The sequence below is a fragment of the Hylobates moloch genome, unplaced genomic scaffold, assembly GCF_009828535.3.
Source record: "Hylobates moloch isolate HMO894 unplaced genomic scaffold, HMol_V3 SCAFFOLD_17, whole genome shotgun sequence".
Taxonomy (NCBI): Eukaryota; Metazoa; Chordata; class Mammalia; order Primates; family Hylobatidae; genus Hylobates; species Hylobates moloch.
In genome coordinates this window covers 8563131-8579966 of record NW_026652292.1, presented here as the reverse complement: position 1 = coordinate 8579966, position 16836 = coordinate 8563131, and the positions used below count along the sequence as shown (strand labels likewise).

At 41.8% G+C, this 16836-nt stretch overlaps 1 long non-coding RNA gene across 1 annotated transcript in view; it reads right to left on the bottom strand.

The window, feature by feature from the left end:
• Positions 1 to 5873: 5873 nt before the first annotated feature.
• LOC116456928 (uncharacterized) overlaps positions 5874 to 16836 on the bottom strand; it is a 50599-nt gene continuing 39636 nt past the window's right edge. The window contains exon 3 of the long non-coding RNA XR_004244848.2: positions 5874 to 7897. This is a non-coding gene — a long non-coding RNA (uncharacterized LOC116456928). The remainder of the gene's footprint in view (positions 7898 to 16836) is intronic.

The following is a 16836-nucleotide window of genomic DNA, read 5'->3' as shown; positions in this document are numbered from 1 at the left end:
CAGCCTACTTGAGATCACCTACATGCTTAAAATTGCCCCTTTTATTCCTCAGTGTGTTCCTCTGCTGGATCTATACCTTCCATTGTAGTCCACTTTTAGATGCAGTAGTTCTCAAAGCAACCATAAAGAGAGGCCCAGAAGTCACTCATTTTTGCACCAATTCAATCCTTTTGATGGATGTTCATTCGGTTTATACACATTTAGTATCTGAAAACTAAATTCAGCAGTTGTTAGAAGAAAGAGCTATTTCCCCTCTAGAGAAATGGTACATTTGCCTGAAGACCTCTTCCTAACCATACGAAGACTCTTTACTAAGGAAACACCCTAAACTTTTCTAGCTTTGATTGTAACAAAAAAAACTCTACGTTTGTGTTTCATTGTCTGATGTCCTATGCAGAAGAAAATGTGTAGGCTTTTAAAAAAACATATCTTACTCACCATTGGGTTATACCACTGTGTAAATATTAGTCTAAAACTTGGCATTCCATCTTATTTCATTCACCTCTTTGATTACTAATCAAATGTCTTATTGTACCTTCATCTTTTGATGCCAACTGCTATACACCACTGTAGTTCTGTCAAGCATGGAAAATAAAGGTGAATGTAGTTTCCATTATTTCTTCTGTGCTTGACAAAGGGTATAACATCACAGGAGAACTGAGAAATAAGAAACTATGTCACAAAGAATCTGTGGTCAGCGAAATCATGAGTCGAGCTGGATGGTGCAGTTTATACTAGCTCACTGGAGAGGAACATTCTCACATGGCAGAATCTTTGAAGAAAGAGAAAGACAGTATTCTCTGTTGTCCCTACCAGGAACAGGAGAACCAGAATGGAAACTGGAAAATCATGAAAATTCATCTATCTGGTATGGAGTGAATAATAAGAAGGTGATTGCAACCAGGGTTGAGTGGATTAAGATGCAAAGGAAATATGGTATTTTGTGTCTAGAGAGCATGTACTCTTACAAGCTTCTAGGTTTAGAGGGAAGAAACCATGACCTATATCTCCATGCTGCTTTATGAATTCAATGGCTCTTTGAGGCTGCAGTTGACTTTAGGGGAGAATGGCACCTATATGGTCCCTGAGTGAGGCCTGTTATCTGCAGAATGGATGTTGATAAGGGTTATCATTGGGTGCTAATTTTAAGGCAAAACATTCTGCCTACAAAGAAACTTCAAGCTCCAACTTCAAAAGGTTCTGGTGGTGTCCCAATTTTTGTGTGTCATAGCATAGAGCAGTCAACAGCTCTTATTCTGTTTGATTCTCCAACGTCTGCACTGTCTTTTTGTGACCGGGGACTTGCCCGTTGGGGTAGATGCTGTTTTGGTGGCTTCCCAGAAGCCCTTTCCTGGGCCAGTGCCCCCAGCTGCTGTGAGTGTCGGCTGCTAACAATTCTCTGATGTCTCCCCCAACACACACACCTTACGGAGCTCCCATTGCTTAGAATCTGTATTAGTCTGCTCAGGCTGCCACTATAAGGCACCACACATTCAGCAGCTTAAGCAACAGAAATTTATTTTCTCATGGTTCTGGAGGCTGGAAATCTGAGAGCAAGGAGCCAGCAGGATTGGTTTCTTCTGAGGCCTCCCTCCTTGTTTGTAGGTGGCCATCTTCATCTGATGTCCTCCTCACATGGTCATCTCTCGGCATGTGTTGGTCTCTCAATCTCCTTCTTTTTTTTCTTTTTTTCTGAAATGGATTCTCACTCTGTTGCCCAGGCTGGAGTGCAATGGTGCAATTTTGGCTCACTACAACTTTAGCCTCCCAGGTTCAAGCGATTCTCCTACCTCAGCCACCCGAGTAGCTGGGATTACAGGCACCTGCCATCATGCCCAGCTAATGTTTGTATTTTTGTAGAGACGGGGTTTCACCATGTTGGCCAGGCTGGTCTTGAACTCCTGACCTCAGGTGATCCACCTGTCTCAGCCTCCCAAAGTGCTGGGATTACAGGCGTGAGCCACCGTGTCCCGCCAATCTCCTCTTCTTATAAGAACACCAGCATATTGGATGACAGCCCACTCATCCAACCTCATTTTCACATAACTACCCTTTAAAGAGCTTACCTCCAAATAGAGTCACATTTTGAGATACTAGGAGTTAGGAACACATTTCAATCCATAACAAATCAGAAGATTTTTTTTTTTTTTTTAAGGAAAACTGTAACACTAGTTGGAGTCTGGTCACAAATAGCCTTTGAGTATTTGACCCCTCACAGCAGTGTCCTGATCCCTAAACCTGCAACAAGTACTGCACTGCAAAACCTACACCTGCTTCCCCTAGAAAGGGCATTCTCCCCAAAGTCCACCTAGGGTATGGCCATGGAGGAACATGATGTGGACAAGGAAGCCCCTCCCAGGGAGTGGAATATGAGTCAGGGCGGTAGAGGGCAAGAGGGGTCCTCCAAGGTTACTAAATAAGGTTGTCCAAGTGCCCACTCCGTTGCCAAGGCTGCGTTCCTGGCCAATCTTGCCTGGCAGGCAGTACTGATAAGAGCTATGAACCAGTGACTGCCTGTGCTGTTCCCTACCCATCCCTTTCCTGAATGAAAGTTGAGAATGAATAGAAAGTAGAGACTCTAGACAGAACCAGAATAGTCCCATTCCCCCTAGATAGCCATGGCTTCTCAGCAGTTCTTTATAGACTTGAAGTTGGTATCAAAGCCTCAAAGTTCTCTATGTGTGACTGGCTGAATGATGCCCCTCAAAGACTTCCACGTTCTAATCCCTGGCACCTGGGAATGTGACTTTACATGACAAAAGGGGCTTTGCAGGTATGATTACATTAAAGATCTAAGACAGAGAGATTATCCAGGTGGGTTGAATGCAATCACAAGACCCTAATAAGAGAGAAGCATGGGGATCAGAGTCAAAGAGGATGTGACAATAGAAGCAGAGTTCAGAGAGGAGAGAAGATGCTATCGTGATGGCTTTGGAGATGGAGGATGGGGCCACAAGCTGAGGAATAAGGAGGCTTTTAAAAGGTAAGAATCTGAATCCCCCTCAGAGCCTCCAAAGGAGCAGAGCCCAGCTGACCCTTTGATTTTTAGTTCACACATAATGATTTTGCACTTCTGACTTGCAAAATGTAAGATAATCAGTTTGTGTTGCTTTAAGTCACTTAGTTTGTGGCAATTTGTTACAGCAACCATAGGAAAACAATGCCGAACCTAGCAGGTATACATTTGTGTTACAGTGCTCATACTATAAATATAAAATATCATCTCATACTTAAGTCTGTAACTAAGCTGGCAAGAATTGGGAAGATGAAGAGATGTGTAATATGAGTCATCGTTCATTGGCCTCAGATAACTTGAGTATCCTGGAGGACTTAAGGGATCCAGAAAATTTGCAAAGGATCTCCTGACTCCAGGCTAAGGGGAGAATAGCGGGTGCGATCCATTATCAGCCCACAGTCCATGCTAACTGTCCCGAGGTCAGCACATTTTTTTCGGTAGACAGCCAGCTAGTAAATAATCTGGGCTTTGCAGACTATGTATACGGTCTCTGTCACAACTACTCAACTCTGCTTCTGAAGTATGAAAACAGCCATAGGTCATAAGTATACAAACGGGTTTGGCTATGTGCCAGTAAAACTTTATTTACAAAAACAGGAGGCTGACCGGATTTGGCCCATCAGCCATGTTTGCTGACTTTTCCTTAGCCCACCCAATGGCAGACAACCTGCTCCTCACGGCATCTACTCTCTTGTGGCTAATTTGATAATTTGGGTCCTTGATGCAGCCTCAAAAGTCATAGCTCCTAGAGATAAGCCTTCAAGTCACCACAAGCTACCTTCATAGGTGAGCCACAAGTGGGGTGCTACCTGGGAGTCCAGGTCTCCAGCCCAGCAGAACCCCCATCACTACCCCTCCTCAGCCCAGTGAATCCTTCTCTGAGTTGGTCCGTCCACTCTCCTTTACCTACCCCTTCTTTATACTACTTCACTTGTAAGAATCCAACCTTTTTTCTCCCAATAACCACTTTGCATTTGAAAAGAGCAAAGGAAAAAAGCTTATTTTCCTTTCATAATTGGACCAGAGGAAAATAATTAATGTTCTCAGTCAATTCTGCATTTGCATATTGTATACAGTTTATTGGGTATCTAGTTAGATTGAAGTTTATTGCTTAGTAAACTTTTGGGTAATTTTCATTCAACTAAATGTCAATCATTACCAGTCCATCCTTGTATTGTCTTTAAAAGTCACAAGTTCAAGAACCCCACAGATAGCACTGCAGACAAACATCTAAATGGTGAGCAGTAAGATTGAAACTGCAGTCCAGGTTCTCCTGGCCAGGGGTGGGAGGCCAGATGACCAGCTTTCCTTACATAACAGCCCGTTAACAGGGTTTATTCCTGTCAGAGCCCACCACTCATGCCACCTGTGACCTTCCTCTGATCCTCTGCTCTCCCCTGCAGGTGGTCTGTCTGGCTTTAGGGTTCCCCGAGGTCGCTGGTCTGGCAAGGATTGCATCTGAAGATATGAACTAAGCTGAGTTAAATAGGCTTATCCTGCAGAGACAAAGACACTGCCCTGGGTTTGAGCCACCTGCCTTTCCTTAGCATCAAAACGAAACAAAAACACACTCTTTGGGGCTTACTGAATATACAGCTGTTCTTCAGCTTCCTGGTTTGTACTAAGCTGATAGCTAATCTTTGGCATTTGGTATATTGGGCTTAATTATGATAAAGAAAATGTTTAATGGGTTCATTTTGAACAAAATGGTGCACTTAATGGCAATTGTAAGAATATTTTTGCTCAACAAAACTTCTTAAAGAAATGAATTTATAGCCTCCAAAGAAAAATTTTATTAAAATTGTATTAAGGTTATAGAAATGGCAAAGTATGTTATTTTCTTCCCTTTGTGTTCTCTAGCTGTTCAACCTTCTCTCACCCTCCACACTATTGAAGGGTCCTCGCCTGCTGATGTGTCAGCTTCCCTGTTCCTAGCAAAAGCTTTGGAATGAACAGAAGCAAACCGGAAAAATCCAGGTAAACTTATCCTCAAATCACATGTCCTGAGCATCCAGGAAGGGAAAGCTTCATGCCAAAGAAGGTATCAGCTGAATGACAGTAAGCCACAGAGACACTTACTGGAGGCAAATTAATCCACTGACCAACAGGACAGGCTAGAAATGCTTTCCCCTCCAAGTTTTCTACAAGTTTTCAAAAGAAACAGCACAAATGTATGTGATATTAGCAGGAAGAAAGAAAGACGTCACATTGTCCACTGTAAATATATACAATTTGTATTAGTCAATTATACTTCAGTAAAGATGGGGGATGGTCATGGGGGCGTAGGGCATGACCTTAGGGATCCAGATTAAAAGTACAAAATTATCTTTTGTCTCCAAAAGAATTCTCTTTTCCCTTGAGCTCTGTGTTCTGTGTTCTTCATAAGCTGGGAGTGTAGCAACAGGGTTACTTATTCCCTTCACCACAGGCACCAGGATGCTTGGGTTAGAGAGAAAACCGCCAGATGAATGGGCAATGTGTGGACCTTGAGGGCGGCTGGGTGTGACTCTGCACCTGCACACCCGACTTGGCAAGAGGCACTTTTCATCACGGCAATTTTTTTTTCTCAGATTATATAATATGTTATATAATAAAAAGTTAAATGTAACTTATATCTGGAGAACTTGAAAACTCAGGTGTTTTAAAGTAGGCATGCTGGACTTTCTGTTATTCTTTTCTAATCCTTTAGCATTATCTAAATTTTCTTTGAAGTCAGAGCAGGGCAACGTGATAGGGTCATGTTGACATTGCTAATTAACTTTTGTCAGCTATTGCTCTTAATTAAGGAGGCAGATACTTGATAAAAACAGGTATTGATTGTCCTATAGAAAGAATCAGAAATAAGCCTCACACTTGTTCCTGTTAACTTAAGAAATAAGTCATAGATTTTCATATTCTCTTTATTCAGGAACTGCACTCTGCTGTCCACATACTCAATTTAATGTATGTGGCACCAACATTAACTGAACAGAAAAACTGGAAGGAAGAAAAAGCAGGCACTGGATAATCAATAGGATTCAGACCTCACAAAGCCGCTGAGTCCTTTAACTAAGGGCACAACACTGCATTGCATGCTTGAAAATTACTAACAGAGTAGATCTTAAAGGTTTTCACCATACACAGGCAAAAAAAAAAAAAAAAGGCAACTATGTGAGGCGATGGATATGCTGATTAGCTTGATTATAGTGATCATATCATAATGTACTCACATATCAAAACATCACATTGTCCACCGTAACTATATACAATTTGTATTAGTCAATTATACTTCAGTAAAGATGGGGGATGGTCATGGGGAAGTAGAGCACGACCTTAGGGATCTAGATTAAAAGTACAAAATTATCTTTTGTCTCCAAAAGAATTCTCTTTTCCCTTGAGCTCTGTGTTCTGTGTTCTTCATAAGCTGGGAGTGTAGCAATAGGGTTACTAATTCCCCTCATCACAGGCACCAGGATGCTTGGGTTAGACAGAAAACCGCCAGATGAATGGGCAATGTGTGGACCTTGAGGGCGGCTGGGTGTGACTCTGCACCTGCACACCCGAATTGGCAAGGGGCACTTGTCATCATGGCAATTTTTTTTTTTTTTTTTTTTTGCCACAAACAAGCAAAAAATAGTTGTTGCCAGGTAAACACCTATACAATTTGCTTGCTCCATGAGAAAAATGAAGAATGGAGGCTGATAGGATATTAAAATACCAATTTAAAATACACATCAGATCCATGTTTTTACTACATAAAGGGGAAGGTGGAAAGGGGAGAAGAACAATGGAAAATGAGAGGAAGGGAAGAGAAAGCTTAAAGGAAGAAAGTGGGAACTAAAGGGAAGGAGAAGAAAAGGCACAAAGGCCATGGTGAGGAGGGAAAGAAGAGACTTCACACGGAGAGGCCAGTGACAGAGGAGGAGGGAGGGGAAGGGGCATAAACAAAGACCCAGAGAGAGCCTGGTGCAAATGGCCTGAGCTCCTGTTGTCACCCCTGCCCCTGCTGTCTTTGGAGTAAGTTACAGCACGTTGTCACCAATCATAGTGGCACTGGTTTCCATGGAGAGTTATTCATTATGCAGATACTGAAGGAGAGCCAGCTCTTTGCCACGTCCTGCTCTAGGTGCTGGGGGGAGACCAGTGAGGCTCTCATTCTTGTGAGATGAGAGACTTAGAAACAGTGCTTTTGCCAATGAGAAACATGGTTTGTTGTCATTATAAAATGCTAGGGTTTATATTTTAAAGAGAGATTATTTTACGACCGATTTCTTAAGCATTTGCATCCGTAGGAACGATTTAAGTTTTAAAGTTGTAGTTTAGACCATTAGAGATGTCTGTATTTTTGGTGTAAAGTCTTATTTTACATTTGAAAGCAGCCAGATAGGTTTGTGATTTGACTTGAAGTTTTAACAGGAAGGGGAATTAGGAGTGGGGGTGGGAAGAAACAGGACAAAACCATGTAAGGGACCTAAAAGTTACATTTACAAACACACTTATTTCACTGTCTTGGCTTTTTCTTTCTCTAAAATCAAATCCAGATGTCTTCTTCATCCAGCAAAGTCTCAGAAGGCAGAATTATTGGCACAATGATGCAGGGAGTTAAGAGAACTTTCAGGTTAAATAAAGAAGTGAAACTTAGTTCTTAACTTCTGCAACCGACCGTATCCAAATGTCAAGCTTCTCCACTCTGAAAGAGACGGCCAAGGCACGCTCCTGTATATTTGCAATGGATTAGATGGCAATGAGCTCAGCTGGGGAAGGAGCTGCTGGGCAGTCAGTTAATGCAGACCTCTTCTTTAGCATCCAGTGATGTGCTGCACAGTAGGACACTCTGGGGTGTCCCTTCTGGAGTCCTGGTGTGAACCGGGGAGATGGTCTCCCACCGTAGGATGGTGCCATCTGTCAAAGAAAACCACAGCTTGATAGTACACCTTGAAAGCATTAAAATGGTCAGTGTGCATTATCTATGTTTTACCACCATAGAAAATATAGTTGGTCAATATTATATTATGTATTTCAGAACATAATTGCAGCAATAATTAGGCATCCAATATACCTTATGTTTTAAATCAATGGGAAGAATTAAATGAAATTTCACCAAATCTGAGAACAATTTGGTGAAACACTGTTGTGAATAGTTATTTTAGTACGATTTGATAAGAAAAGAAAATTCACGGTAGAAACTAATTTTTTTCGCAGAACCACAACTTCTGTGCTCGTCTTCTGATGCAAGAATATTACAATTGAGAGGAAAACAGAGATATAGAAATTACCAAGAAAAATCCAGAGCTAACCATTATATGAGGAACTAAGAAGCTAGTCACTGTGCTCTGGAGAGATAAATTGCACATTTGACGTGCAATCGCTTTGTGTAGGAAACATTACTTCTGAAGAGAATGATATCTGGTAAGAAAAACATCTTTTTCATCTTATCACAAACAGCTCAGTACCTGGAGTGTGGAGCCGGTATCTTCTCCCTTCATCAGAGGCTTCAAAGCCTAAAAAGGCTTTGAGTGAGGAAAAGCAAAGCTATTTACAATCATTTTGTCCTCCCTTTGCCAGCTGAGCCGTGTAAGTATTAAGAGCAGCTCTATCAGATTCTCAGACAAAATGAGGGTTTCTAGAAAATGCTGAAACTTACTTTTATGGTAAAATAATTCACTCAATAAAATTAACAACTTATATTGAGCCCCTGCCACCTGCGGTATAAACTTCGTTTTTATTTTGTTTTCTTTTAAACTTTATAGAACTGCAAATATTATGCATATGTTCAGTACACTTATAAAGAGGAGGTTAACTTTACTGTATAATGAGCAAAGCCTCAATAAGTGTTTCCAAATTTGATGGGGGGAGGGGGTGGGAAGGAATCCCCAAATTAATTCAATGATACTACATTCAGTGGCATATTAAGACCTCACAATCTCCTCAGACAATAAAATGCAAAGTCAGCTCTTCCTAGTGTTTAGCCTAAGATGGCTCTGCTATTAAATAATTTCTTTTTGTCTCATCTCTAAGAGGAATGAGGAAATGTGTTTATGTATTATCAAGTCCCTTACTTAATGTCTGTTGACTCTGTTCCTTATCTTTAAGTTAAATAAATACAGAGCCCGTCACATCTTCATGGAGAAATTATTTCTCCAAATTTTGATTGTATTTTGTTTTTTCTTTAAGTGTTCTTTAAAGTATAACATTGGACAAACAAAAGAAAATGGAGCTAAATTATTATTGATCACCCAGGAGTCCCTCTGAGCTTGCAGAATGACAAATAGTCTTTTTTGATTAAACTTTAGTCAGGCTCCTGAACCTTCTCCTGGGCCCATCTGTGCACTTCCTTGTAAAGTTCAGTTTAGCAAGATCCAGCCAAGTCAGTTTAGCAAGAACTCCCCACCCTCAATATCTCATCTATATCTGATCAAGATCTTCCACCTCCACCATTCCACAGATATAGTCTGATCACCCTGGCCTGTCTTCAGTAAGAATCCCATTAGGTCAGCTTAGCCAGAATTTCCCTTACCCTTGATGTTTATTCCTTGTAATTTTCCATCAACTGACCCCCACCATGCTCCTGGGCTAGAAATTCCCACTTGTCCAGGTTGTATTCAGAGTTCAGCCCAGTCTCTCTCCCACACTGCAAAATCCCATTGCAGTAGTCCCTATGGCTGTGGACATGATCCTGAAGAAAGTCTTTCTTATCAGGTTTTAGCAGTGATAGCAAATATCATTAAATAACTTTTCTTCTTTTTAAATATGTTTTTGAGACAGGGTTTTGCTTTGTCACCCAGGCCGGAGTGCAGTAAGTGTAAGTGTAATCATGGCTCACTGCAGCCTCGAACTCTCAGGTCCAAGCGATGCCCCACCTCAGCCTCTGAGTAGCTAGGACTACAATTGTGTGCCATCATGGCCAGCTGTTTTTATAATTTTTAATTTTTTTTAGAGATAGGGTCTCTCTTTGTTGCCCAGACTGGTCTTGAACTCCTGGGCTCAAGTGATCCTCCTGCCTCAACTTCTCAAAGTGTTGGGATTACAGGCATGAGCCATGCCTGGCCCAACTTTTGTTCCTTAGTAGGAGTATATATAGATATATATATCTATATATACACTTAAGTATATTATATATATATATATAATACACTTAATAAGAGTATATATATATATACTTAAGTATATATATGTATATACTTAAGTATATATATATATATAATATACTTAATAAGAGTATATATTATATATATAATTGACTGGATGGAATATCACCCACTGAGGACCAGGGTTGATCCTGCTGACTGGCTGGCTGGCTGTGCCTCCTTTCCCTCGTTACCCAAAGTGCTCCTCTCTCCAAACCACACCTGAGAAGAAAATCAATGTGATTTTGTCAGCATCCGGTGTTGCTGATACACCCTAGCTGCCCCTGCGGTGGGAGGCACCAGAATCCACAGTATTCAGTGCCCCTCCCATGGAGGATGGCACGTCCTTGAGGAGAATCTCAGGCTTGTCTTTGTCAATGAGATATGAGTGTTCGGGATAGAAGCTTTAAGGACCAGCACCTGCTCCTTTCCCAGCTTGATGATGGAAACAGGGAGACCTGGGCCACCTGAGTTCTTGGATAGTGAAGATGAGCAGAGCCTGTGGTGCGAGGAAGACGTGCCTTTACCTGTTAGCCACTGAGATTTTTCAAGTCATTTCCACAACCTCGCCCTGTGGAAATCTGTCCTTTCTAATGCCTCACCAATCACGACGGGAAATGTGGATGACTCTGTATCTTTGGATTCCGTGGACTGGTAATGACGACCAGTGATTTTGAGCTCAGCTGGTGTCAATAACTATTCGTGACCTACTGATTCAACCAAAAGAGGAGCTGGAGTGTCTCAGATCTGCTCAGCTGGCAATCCCGCCGATCAGCGTCTTAAGCCCAGACCTGGAAATGGAGCAGTGGATTTTATGGGAAACAAACACTAATAAGGTTTGATATATATCTCTCATTTGATAAGACAATAAGGAAATTCAGACGCAAGATAAATTGGGGCAGAATGTGTCAAAAATGAAGTATTCTGTGCATTAGCAGCTAGAAGGTCTACAGGAGTTATAGGGTGGGACTGAGACATTGAAACTGCTTCTCCAATCTGGTGTTAGTGAGCTTGAATGTGTTTGTGTATATATACGTGTGTCTGTGTGTGTGTCTTCATATGTATTGTACTTTGGGGGATAAACTTTTTGAGGCATAGCATACACCCAGAAATGCATACAAAACATAAGGATTCACAAATGCTACAAATCATAAGGATATGGCTCAAGGAGTTTTCACAAACTGAACATACCTTGCAACCAGAAGAAACACAGCATTACCAGCACCAGAGGATCCCCTGACATCTCCTTTCCCCTGCTCGAGAGTAACTACTGACTTCTAAAGCAGATGACCTTTGCCTGCTAGTCTGGTTTCCTTTCGTCACTTTTGTGTGTGGCATTCATCTGTGTTGTATGTAGTTGTAGCTCATTCATTATCACAGCTGCACAGCTTTCGATGTGTGAATATACACTGCAATTTTTTTATCCATTCTGCTGTGGATGCGCATTTAAGTAGTTTCCAGTTTGGGTCTATACAAATAGTGTCACTATGAACATTTTTACATATGTCTTTTATGAACATACTTGTTTGATTCTATTGGCTCTAAACCCTGGGCCACAGGCATATGGTGTGTTCAGCAGTGTAAGAAGGTTTCATTGGTTCCACGTCCATACTTTTCATCGTTGGCACTTTAGCCATCCTAATGACTGTGTGGTGATACCTTCGTGTGATCTTAATCACGTTTGTCTGTTGCCTCATGGGCACATTTTTTTTTTCACTTTAAGTTCTGGGATACATGTGCAGAACGTGCAGGTTTGTTACATAGGTGTACATGTGCCATGGTGGTTTGCTGCACCCATCAACCCAACATCTAGGTTTTAAGCCCTGCATACATTAAGTATTTGTCCTAATGCTCTCCCTCCCCTTGCCTCCCACCCGCTGACAGGCACCAGTGTGTGATGTTCTCCTCCCTGTGTCCATTTGTTCTCATTGTTCAAATCTCACTTATGAGTGAGAACATGTTGTGTTTGGTTTTCTGTTCCTGTGTTAGTTTGCTGAGAATGATGGCTTCCAGCTTCATCCATGTCCCAGCAAAGGACATGAGCTCACTCTTTTTAATGGTTACATAGTATTCCATGGTGTATATGTGCCACATTTTCTTTATCCAGTCTATCACTGATGGGCATTTGGGTTGGTTCCAAGTCTTTACTATTGTAAATAGTGCTCCAGTAAACACACATGGGCTTGTGTCTTTATCCTAGAATGATTTATGATCCTTTGGGTATATATCCAGTAATGGGATTTCTGGGTCAAATGGTATTTCTGGTTCTAGATCCTTCAGGAATCACCACACTGTCTTCCACAATGGCTGAACTAATTTACACTCCCACCAACAGTGTAAAAGTGTTCCTATTTCTCCCCAGCCTTGTTGGGCATATTTTCATATATCTATTTGTTCTTTGCGTGCCCTTTTTCATGAAGTGCCTGCTCCAGTCTTTTGCCATTTGCCCAGTGGGTAGTCTTCCCTTTTTCTTGATGATTTGTAGTTCTTTATATATTCTGGATACAAGTTTTTTTTTTCAGATACATATTTTTCAAAAATTTCTCTCATTCAGTGAGTTTTCTTCTCGATCTGAATGGTGTCTTGATATACAGAAGTTCTTGATTTTAATGTGGTTCTAATTTATCAATTTTTCATTTATAATTAACATCTTATGGATCTTGTTTAAGAAATCTGTGCCTACTCCATGGTCACGAATATGTTCTCCTATATTTTCTTCTAAAAGATTTATTTTTTTTTATTGTTTTGCCATTTGCATTTAGATCTGCACTCCGTCATTGATTTTTGTGTTTAGTGTAAAGTTGGGGTCAGAATCATTTTTTCTCATGGATATCCAGTTGGCCTAGCACCTGGCTTAGCATCAACCAAAAAGGCCGTCTCTTCTTCTGAGTGGCACTGCACTTTTTCAGGTAACTGCATGTATGTGGGCCTTGTGACTAGACTTCCCATTCTCACACATTGATCTTAGTCATATAACCAGGCACTGTCTTAATTATTATAGTTTTATAATCATGACACATGATTATAAAAGGGCATTTTAAAATTGTTTTCTTATCACAAATTCACCAGAATATAATCAATGAAACAAATGATATGGATCATATTTGGGGAATTCTGAGCGTGTATGACCCAATACCCTTAAAAGATTACACATTCTATAATAGTGTACATAATTATTATTTTACTTGTTTGCCCTCAATTTGGCCAACTTTCAGTTTTATTAATTTTTTAAAAATTGCAAAGCCAGGTGTGGTGGCTTATGCCTGTAATCCTCACACTTTGGGAGGCAGAGGTGGGTGGATCATTAGAGCCCTGGAGTTCGAGATCAGCCTGGGCAACATGGCCAAACCCCATCTCTACAAAAAATACAGGCCAGGTGCGGTGGCTAACACCTATAATCCCAGCACTTGGGGAGGCTGAGGTGGGTGGATCACAAGTTCAGGAGATCAAGACCATCCTGGCCAACACGGTGGAACCCCGTCTCCACTAAAAATACAAAAATTAGTAGGGCGTGGCAGCACGTGCCTGTAGTCTCAGCTACTCAGGAGGCTGAGCAGGAGAATTGCTTGAACCCAGGAGGCAGAGGCTGTAGTGATCCAAGATTGTGCCACTGCACTCCAGCCTGAGTGACAGAGCGAAACTCCATCTCAAAAAAAAAAAAAAAAAAAAATAGCCAGGCGTGCTGGCATGCACCTGTAGTCCTAGATACTCAGGAGGCTGAGGAAGGAGGATAGCTTGAGCCTAGGAAGTAGAGGTTGCAGTGAGCCGTGATCCTGCCTCTGCACTCCAGCCTGGGTGACAGACTGAGACCCTGTCTCAAAAAAAAAAAAAGAATTGCAGCAGATGAGGTACCCATGACCAGGGACATTACAACCACCATTTCCTCCATGATATGCCAGGTTTTACATTAACAATTCTCTGGACAGATCTATATGCTTGGCTTTACATTCTTTATTTCCCATATTGACAAACTAGGCTGTGGAGGGTTACCAGGCTCATTCGAGCCACCCAGGTAGTAAATGTGAGAGATGCATGTACTGTTGTATCCATTTGCTATTCTTTAATTACAAGATAGGTGGGACTGCTTTCTCTTTATGAGCTTAGGTGTCTTATTCCCTCCTATTGCCATCATAGCATTGTGACCTTATCGGGAGAAATGACAATTCATCAGGCTTCTCCCTGGCTATAGAAGCCCTACATATTTTACCCCACCCCCTACTCCACCTCCAGCCAGGAAAGAGTGATGGTGATGATGCCCTTTGCACTGATAGACACTCCACAGCACCCTGGAGTCTAAGGGAGTTAAGCACAGATTCAGAGAAATATTAGGCAAGATTAAACTGCTATTCCTCATGTGGAGGTGAAGAGAGAGATGTGGGTGGCCAGTCTGCAGGGGAACTTTAGAATGTGTTCAGAGAACAGCTGTTTGATGAGCCTGAGAGTCGAAAAGGCTCCTAGGAGGAGTTGGCTTGAGGCCAGTGTTGGATGACCCTGGTGGGAATCAAGGGATAGCATTCGTATGGGAGGACCAGAGGCTGACCTGGAGGGTTGAGGGTGCCCTCACACAGACTCCAAAGCCATGTGTACAACAGCTTCTTCATTGAGCACACATATTCTTTCTCTGTCACCCATGCACTCACAAATCTTTATCTGTCACACTTCTACACACTGACATTTGAGATCTTTGCCAATGTTCTAAAAGAAATGTTGACAAAAGAAGGCCGCAGCTTTCTCTGTGGCCTCTGACATGTGTGCATTGCTCTGAGCTGTGCTGAGCAGGAGAAGGGTGAGGGGGCAGGAGGAGATCAGCTTTGCTGTCTTCCCCTGGCAGCGGCTTTATCATGTCATTACCATGCATTTGTATTTTTTCCTCAGCAAAATTAATGTTAGTTGTAGAAGAGGAGTGTGACATGTAGCTTAAAATATAGAAAGTTTGGCTTCTAGATCTGGGAAGAACAATATTTGGAACTAAAATGCTGTCCTCAGAGTAGGCTACAATGGGCTCCTCTACTTTGCTTAAACTCAGTGTCGTGGAGCTCCCACAACTGTGTTAGTTGACTTTTTTTCCCCCTTGGAGGTGGAGTTCTCGCTCTTGTCACCAGGCTGGAAGTTTAGTGGTGCGATCTCGGCTCACTGCAACCTCCACCTTCTGGGTTCAAGTGATTCTCCTGCCTCAGCCTCCTGAGTAGCTGGGATTACAGCTGCTCGCCACCACACTCAGCTAATTTTTGTATTTTTAGTAGAGACGGGGTTTTGCCATGTTGGCCAGGCTGGTCTCAAACTCCTGACCTCAGGTGATCCACCTGCCTCAGCCTCCCAAAGTGCTGAGATTACAGGCCTGAACCACCGTGCCCAGCAACTCTTAAATCCTTATGCTCCTCAGGATATCAAGGGATGGAGAAAGAAAGCAAAGGCAGCTAATGTGCTACCTTCCTTAGACTACACTTGCTAACATTGATGAACAAAGACAAAAGTTTCAACTTGCTTAGGAGGACAGGAAGTCCAGGGAACCTTCTGAGCATGGGATGCTGTCCTGAAGCTGCAGGAATGCAAGGCTTGTTGACACCGTTTTACTGAAGGGGCAGAAAGAACTAGGCTAACAGCACTCCTGGAATCTTTTCTCCCCCTTTACAGAGTCCCGTGTCCCCACACTAGCCATGGTTGCCTGACGTTTTCTTTAAGTGTCTACAAGATAAAGATGCTCCCCTAAATGAGCAGAAAGAAAGAACACAAAGAATGAAAGAAAATGGCTTGATCTGGGCTTTATGAGGTTTTGTGTTGATTATGGAACTCAAGCTCTTTTAATTTTATTACTTGCACACAAATAAGAAGGAGGGATTGAAAGTTGTCCAGGTTGAGCATAAAATCCCATCAAATCCCTGTGTAGGATCTGCCTTCTTTTTCCACAGAGGTGACTTCTAAATAGAAAGGAAAGAACCTTGGGAGTGTCTGATGTTGAAGGCTGGTTGCATTCTTCACGGTTTCATTCTTTAACCCCCATAACCCTGGGAAGCAGACATTTCCGTTTCACAGATGAGAAAACTGGGGCTCAGAGAGGTTAAGTCATTTGCCAAAAATCTCACAACTAGTAAAAGGTGAATAGGAGATTTATACTTAGTTCTGCCTGACTCTAAAGGCTGTGATTTAAAGTGAAGCCAATTTTAGTCTCAAATATCATACACAGTTCTGAGGACTTACATTTTTCTTAACTCTGTGAAGCATTCTGTGGTTTGCTTCATAAGCAACGTGTTCAAACTAGTTATCATGCTGATTCTTCATATATTCCCATTTTTGACAGACCTTTTAAAATATTTTTAAATAGTCCTGGAAATGTAGGCAGTCCCAAGGTTTCCAGATGAACCAAAAAATTCTTAGCAGACTGATGTATTTTGACATGGGAAGTTTTGTCTCAGAACTTTATGGTAACAGAACAACTGACAATCACACCATGTGTTTAGATGTGGCAGAAGATCCATTCGGAGTGAGAAGAAAACTTTCATTAGGCACAGTTGTGTGGCAGGTGAAATTGCCTGGTCTACGCCAGAAACACATAATCCCAGGTGTTCATTCACATGTCCACTGGATCTGAGATTTGAAATGGAACCAGCCTGAGCTTTGTCTAAACTCTCTTGGTCTTGTCTAATTTTATGCAAAGTGTTTAGAGAAACCTGCTTCCCCAGGCCCTGCCTGCAAATGGGTTATAAATGGGTTTCT